Below are 6608 nucleotides of genomic sequence, written 5' to 3'. Positions count from 1 at the left end.
TAACCAGATCCAGTGCTGCTTATGTTTTCTGGGGCGGGGCTAGATGATCCTTGGGGGTCCCTTCCCACTCTGCAGTTCTATGATTCTATAACTTTTTGGGATAGGTAATGTGGTGCCAAAGGACTTACCCATTTCTCCTAGTCCCATTAGTCTGCCCCCCAAAATTTTCAGATTTTTATTTTCATGCAAAGAATTCTATCCTTTCTTCAGAAAGGAAGCAAGGTTCTAGTCCTCAGGCCACAGAAGACTGACTTAACTAGGAGCCAGCTCTACATAATACATTGCTCATTCTAACTGGCATCAGGGCTTCTGCGGGCAGAATTTTTCCTAGCTCCACATGGCAGTGCCAAGGACTGACCTTCTACGTGTACTGCAGGACACAAAGAGCTGAGTTCAAGTCCACCCCCAACCAGGGAAGCTCCTTGGGGGTGATTTTAGGCCAATCACTCTTTCCTGATCCAAATCTACCTTGCAGAGCTGTTGTTGGGGAAAGTGGAGGAGTGAAAGTGTTACTGGACAGTGCCTTCAGGCCCAAGAGGAAAGTTGGGATATCAACTAACAAATTAATAAAGAAGAACAAATGCAAGGCCGCCAGGCCACACCTCCAAGCGCCAGGCCACCCTGCCACCATCTTCTAGGTCTGTCCAATATTCCAAAATTCCTTTCCTGGAAACCAGGCCAGGAAGATGTGAGAAGAAAGATAGATTAGAGCAGTGTTTTTCAAACTTGGCAACTTTAAGGTGGGTGGACTTCAATGCCCAAAATTCCCCAGCCAGCTGGGGAATTCTGGGCATTGAAGTCCACCCACCTTAAAGTTGCCAAGTTTGAAAAACACTGGGTTAGTAGGAAGCAAAGCGGGGAGGGTCCCAGGGGGGTCCAAAAAGTGGCACGATGCACAAAAAAATGGGTGGAGCTTTGGTGGCACCCTCCCAGCCACCAACTTGACTTTTTTGACCCTATGCTGCAGACACCCTTGGGAGCAAAACAAAGAAGATGGCTTATTCCAACCACAAGTACCTCAGATGAGGCAGCCGCCTGGGGGTGATGCTGGCAACCGTCCAGGGACTTGAGATTTTTCAGAGGAGGCCTATTCCATCTGGCTGAAGCAAAGCAGCAAAAATTAAGGAATCATCCCGAGCCCCACTGCGCAACGGGGACACACAAGCATTGCTTTTCCACACTTCCCCAGAAGCGCTTCTCTTCAGGAAGAGCCTTAGCACACACACCCTTCCGCGTGCTCACCCACCCACAAGCACACGGTTCCCATAAAGCTGCCCCCCTCCCCGCTGAAAGGCCACCACGCAGGGACACGCTCTCCCCCCGGGGCCGGAACCCCTCCCAGCGAAGGAAACATTTGCACGCATTTGCACTCCCTCCCTGCAGCCCCCCAAACCGGCCTGGCGCCTAGGAAGGGAGAGAAGAAGGGGGGTAGAGGCTGGGCAGAAGGAGGGTTGAAGGCAGCCCGAAGATCTCCCCAAAGGATTGGGAGTCTCTCTTCCCTGGAGAGAAGCCCCGAACGATGGGCTACCTAATTCCTCTCCAGATCTGCGCTCGCCGTCCAAGCCAGATTAAGCTCGGGGGCACAGCCGTGCGCCCCTTCCAGGGGAGGAGGACTCGGCCGGACGCCGCCTTCGGTGCCCGTCTGCCCCCCACACCTCGAGCCCACCCTGTTTGCTCACCCAAGCAGCGGAGGTTTACAGCCACCCGCCCCCTTCCCGCTTCCGAAGCAAGTAGACGTCCGCCTCGACGCCACTTAAAACAAAACTTTCAACCAACGCGCCGCTTCCTCCTTTCTCTTCTTGGCTCTCCTGCGCCCAGCTGCGCATCTCTCCCATCCGCCGCGGCCCGGGCCTCCTGGCTCGTCGCCGGCTGCGTGGGGGCCCTTCCGGGTCTGACCTGCCCTCTTGACCGGCCTGCGGGATGGCCTTTGAACGCCACCGCTGCCCCGAGAGAATCCCCAGGCTGCTGAGGGTGAGGTTCGCGATCCAACCCCAAACGCTGACAGGCCCTAAATTGCAGGAAACCCACATTACCAAACGCTCAGGAGGGAGTTGCGTAAAATCATCTAGCCAATCAATCAAAAGAGGGGGGAAAGAAGAAGAGGAGGAGGAGGAGGAGGAGGAGGAAGAATGTGCTATGTTTGCCATCTTGAGTTATTTATAAACATAATGAAGGCAGGGTATAAAATGAATAAAATAAACAAAGAGGAGGAGGATAAAAATATCGCAGTAGCATTAATGTGTTATTGAAAAGCCTGGGAAAATAAGCATGTCTCTGCCAGGCACTGCAAAAAAAATAAAAGTGGCACCCAGGACGAATTTCTCCAGAAATGGTATTCCGAAGTCCGGAGATTTGAATTCAGCAGCATCTCTTGTTAGGGGATGGGTCCCGGAGCATGTACAGAGGGCTAAAAGAATTCCAAGTCATTAAGCAGCAATAGATCCCACTGGGGGGAAAAAATGAATGAAATGCTCAGCACAGCGTTGGTTGGAGTGCAGGGCTATCAGCCAAGGTAGATCTTCATTGTAGTTGATATAGTTAAGAAAGTTGGGTTTATTAAGATAGGATAGTGTCAGCCCTCTCAGGTAAACCAAACAGGAAACACAGCCAGATGAGCAACTTCTACTTTACTGTTGGGCTACATCAGTGTTTCTCAACCTTGGGAACTTTAAGATGTGTGGACTTCAACTCCCAGAATCCCCTGGCCAGCATGGCTGGCCAGGGGATTCTGGGAGTTGAAGTCCACACATCTTAAAGTTCCCAAGGTTGAGAAACACTGGGCTACATGAACAGAATCCTGTAAGTCTGAAAGTACAATGAGAGAGACACAAAGAAAAAGACCCCTTTTTGTCTCTTGAGCACCAAGGTCATTTAAGTAACCGTGAGAACCAGACCCAGGGACAGTATATGAAGACCTTCCCTTTTATCCATCGCTGGCCTTAAGCCCTAGTGGTCAGAGCAGCTCCTAAGCACAAAGAGGGAATGCCCCCTCCAACAGGGGGGGCTACCACCAAAAAGGCCCTCTCCTGGACCTAGCTTTGCATGGGAAGGCACCTAGCTCGATCTTTAAGTTTGAGGGACTTAGGCCAGGCCCTGTAAACGTGAGAGGCAATCCTTCAGAGGCCGTGCTCCTAAGCGGCAACTGAGTGATTCGCTCACTATGAGCCATCGGGTCAGTGCTGACTTTCAGCAAGCTGGGGAATTCTAGGAGTGGAAGTCCATGCATCTGAATATTGCCGAGGTTGGGAAACACTGGTGTAAACTTTCTCCAGAAGGATCTGGCCCAACTTGGCCTTTCAGAACTTCCAAGGGTGTACCCATCACCACTGTAAATGAATCCATCCCCCTGGCTGTTGGTCCTCCTCTTCTTCTCTTTCCTTCCACCTTTCCCAGCGTCAGAGCCTCCTCCAGAGAGCTGGGTCTTTGTATCATGTGCCAAAGTAGAATAATTTGAGCCTGGTCATTGGCCCCTCAAGGGAGAACTCTGGACTGATTTGTTTGATGATCCATCAATTTGTTTTCTTGGCTGTCCATGGGATTCTCAGGCATCTTCTCCAACACCAGAGTTCAAAAGCATCAATACTCTTCCTGTCCTGCTTCTTCAAGGTCCAACTTTCACTTCCATAGAGGGTCACCTAAGATGCAAAGGAATCTTAATTAAGATCTTAATTAATTAATCTTAATTTGGAGGACTTGGCAAGTAATGATACATCTTCTTAACTAGGGATTGATTGATTGGTTGGTTGGTTGGTTGACTGATTATATGCCATTGAGTTGTTGTCGACTCTTAGCGACCACATCGACTTTCTCCATGACAATAACTAATGATGAGTTTCTTGAAAGAAAAAAATAGGAAAGAATACATTCAAAAAGATCAAATGTTTGTTGGCAGCTATGGATACCCTTGATTCAAAAAAAAAAAAAAGCTTTACAGCATGACCTAGACTGCATGGTATACATTAGTATCAATCAAAATTTATCAAAATTTTCAGGAATGTGTTTTGCCCAGGCGGAGATTCAATCACACCATTGTGGCTGCCTTCTCGCTGTGCTTTGATGTCAGGGATAGATTTTAAGAAAAAAGGCTGGTAGGAGTGGGCAACTGAGACAAAAATGCAGCCTGGAAGAGCAAGGGAGGAAAGCATCATGAACCAGTGGGGGTTTTGCACACTGTTACTGCTGAGAATTAGGCAAAGTTGCTCAGGACCAGTTGCAAAATTGGTGCACTGAGTTTGCTAGCGGGACAAACCTACAGTCAGCCACATGGTTGCGTCTCCAGACAGTGTCTGAACGCTAAACATTAATGACATAATGTTTGTGTACAGCGGTGTTTCTCAACCTTGGCAGCTTTAAGAAGATGTGTGGACTTCAACTCCCAGAATTCCCCAGCCAGCCTTCTTTTGTCATGGAGGAATTCTGGGAGTTGAAGTCCACAAATGCTGACGGCAGAATTCTGGGAGTTCCATCTTAAAGTTGCCAAGGTTGAGAAACCCTGGCGTACAGAAACAAGTAACCTTGGAAGATCTTCAGCAGAAAGCTGGTGTGAGCTGGCATCAAAATCTTGCAAGGGCTGGGCTGGTTTGGGAAAGAGGTGCACAGGTCCTTGCATGACGCTGTCCAGAGCTGGGAAAGGCCAAGGACCTCTGGCTTAAACAAGCCAAGTTCAAACTGATATTCAAATTCATCCTGCCCATTTTCCATAGCCATGGAGGAGGATTTTGGATTGCTGCTGTTGTCCAGGCCCAAGCCCAAAGACGCAACTTGGCCCTGAAAGATACTCTGCAGCTGCCGCACGAACCATTCCACCGCGGAGGACAATTTCCAGGACGGAAAAAATTGACTCGCGAGTCCATCCTCCACAGCCGGGAAATGGCCAAAGCTCCTCTCCACAGCTGAAGGTGGCCAGCCATCTTCTTGAAGCAGCCGCCGCCAAGGCAAGCCACCCGTTAAACCCCCACAGAAAATCTATATGGTTGCTAAGAGTCTACTCCGAGGTGTTTATAAAGAGAATATTTAGAGAACTGGCATTCTTGGTGGACAACGCAAAGCAGGGAGCGGAAGATGGAGGGAACCCAGATCTGCCACATATCATGTTTCACCAGCCGCTGGATTCCAGAAAGCAGGGCTGGCAACGGGGTCCAGATCTGGCCACCCACATCTTTCTCTAGGAAAGGCTCAGCTCCTTAGAATCATGCCATGGGCAAAGGGGCCCTAGGTTTCCCCTGCCTTTCCTACCCACCAGGTTGGCACCAAATGGGAGCCATCCCCTCCCTCCTTCTGTGCCGTCCACATTTATTATTCTATAAACTTCGATGCTGACAATGTACTTCAAACATTCCTTTTCAACCCTGCAATTCATCTTAGAGCGTTTACAGATCCAATCACCGCTGGTAACCTCAGCTTGTAAACCCAGGACGACTCGTAACTTTTTGCCTATATATGTCCAGGTCCTATTGTTCCCCCCTCCCCTCAAATATATATATCACAGTACAATGGAACTTGAGGTCAAAACTCCCCCACGGAGAAACCAAGCTGCAGCCCATCAGGCCACTCAGCGGCTGAGTATGACCTTGATGCAAAGTTTGCAAGGCAGGACCAGTACATAATTTGCTTTAAATAAGGTAAATATATTCAACTATATTAAATGAATATAATATGATTTGCATTATTAATCATTCCCTTTTTCAAATCTGTTTATTGATTTGTTAGATTTAGTTCTGCCTTTCCACCAGACCAGTGCTTCTCAACCCTGCCGATTTTAAGATGCGTGGACTTCAGCTCCCAGAATTCCCCAGCCAGCATGCTGGCTGGGGAATTCTGGGAGCTGAAGTCCACGCATCTTAAAGTCAGGGCAAGGTCGAGAAACACTGCTCCAGACAGTGTCCTTCAGTTTTCTCCATAAAAAAAGTCCCGTGAGGTAGGCTGGGCTGGGAGAGAGCAACTAGACAGAAGTCCCACAGTGAGTTTCCTTGGCTGGAGTCCAAACTAGCCAAACACTGATTTTCTGTCACATATCAAGAAAAAATAGTGACAATTTTGGAGAGGTTTCTGGAGGCTCTTGCGATCTCACTTTGGGAATCTTTGTTGTAGAATATTAATTGCTGGAGGAATAAAGAGTCCCCCTTTTGGGGGGGAGATGGGTGGTGATAGAAATTTGAATAATAAATAAATAATAAAATAAAATAAATAAGGGAGCAGGTATTGCAGTGATTTTGACTGACTATGTGCCATCAAGTCAGTGTCAACTCTTAGCAACCACATAGATAGGTCTTCTTGAGGATGACCTGTCCCCAGCCTGGTCCTTCAGGTCTTCCAGGGGTGCCCCCGTGGTCACTGTAACTGAGTCCATCCATCTTGCTGCTGGTCCTTCTCCTCTTCTCTATCCTTCCACCTTTCCCAGCATCAGAGCCTTGTCCAGAGAGCCGGGTCTTCGCATCATGGGTCCAAAGTGGGATAAATTGAGCCTGGTCATTTGTGTCTCAATTGAGAACTCTGGCTGATTTCTTCAACGATCTACTGGTTTGTTTTCTTGGCTGTCAGCAGTATTCTCAGGAGTCTTCTCCAACACCAAAGTTGAAAAGCGTTCTTAGTGACCACATAGATTTTCT

The sequence above is a fragment of the Candoia aspera genome, chromosome 1 (genome assembly GCF_035149785.1).
Source record: "Candoia aspera isolate rCanAsp1 chromosome 1, rCanAsp1.hap2, whole genome shotgun sequence".
Classification (NCBI taxonomy): Eukaryota; Metazoa; Chordata; class Lepidosauria; order Squamata; family Boidae; genus Candoia; species Candoia aspera.
Note: the sequence above shows the minus strand (reverse complement) of the source record.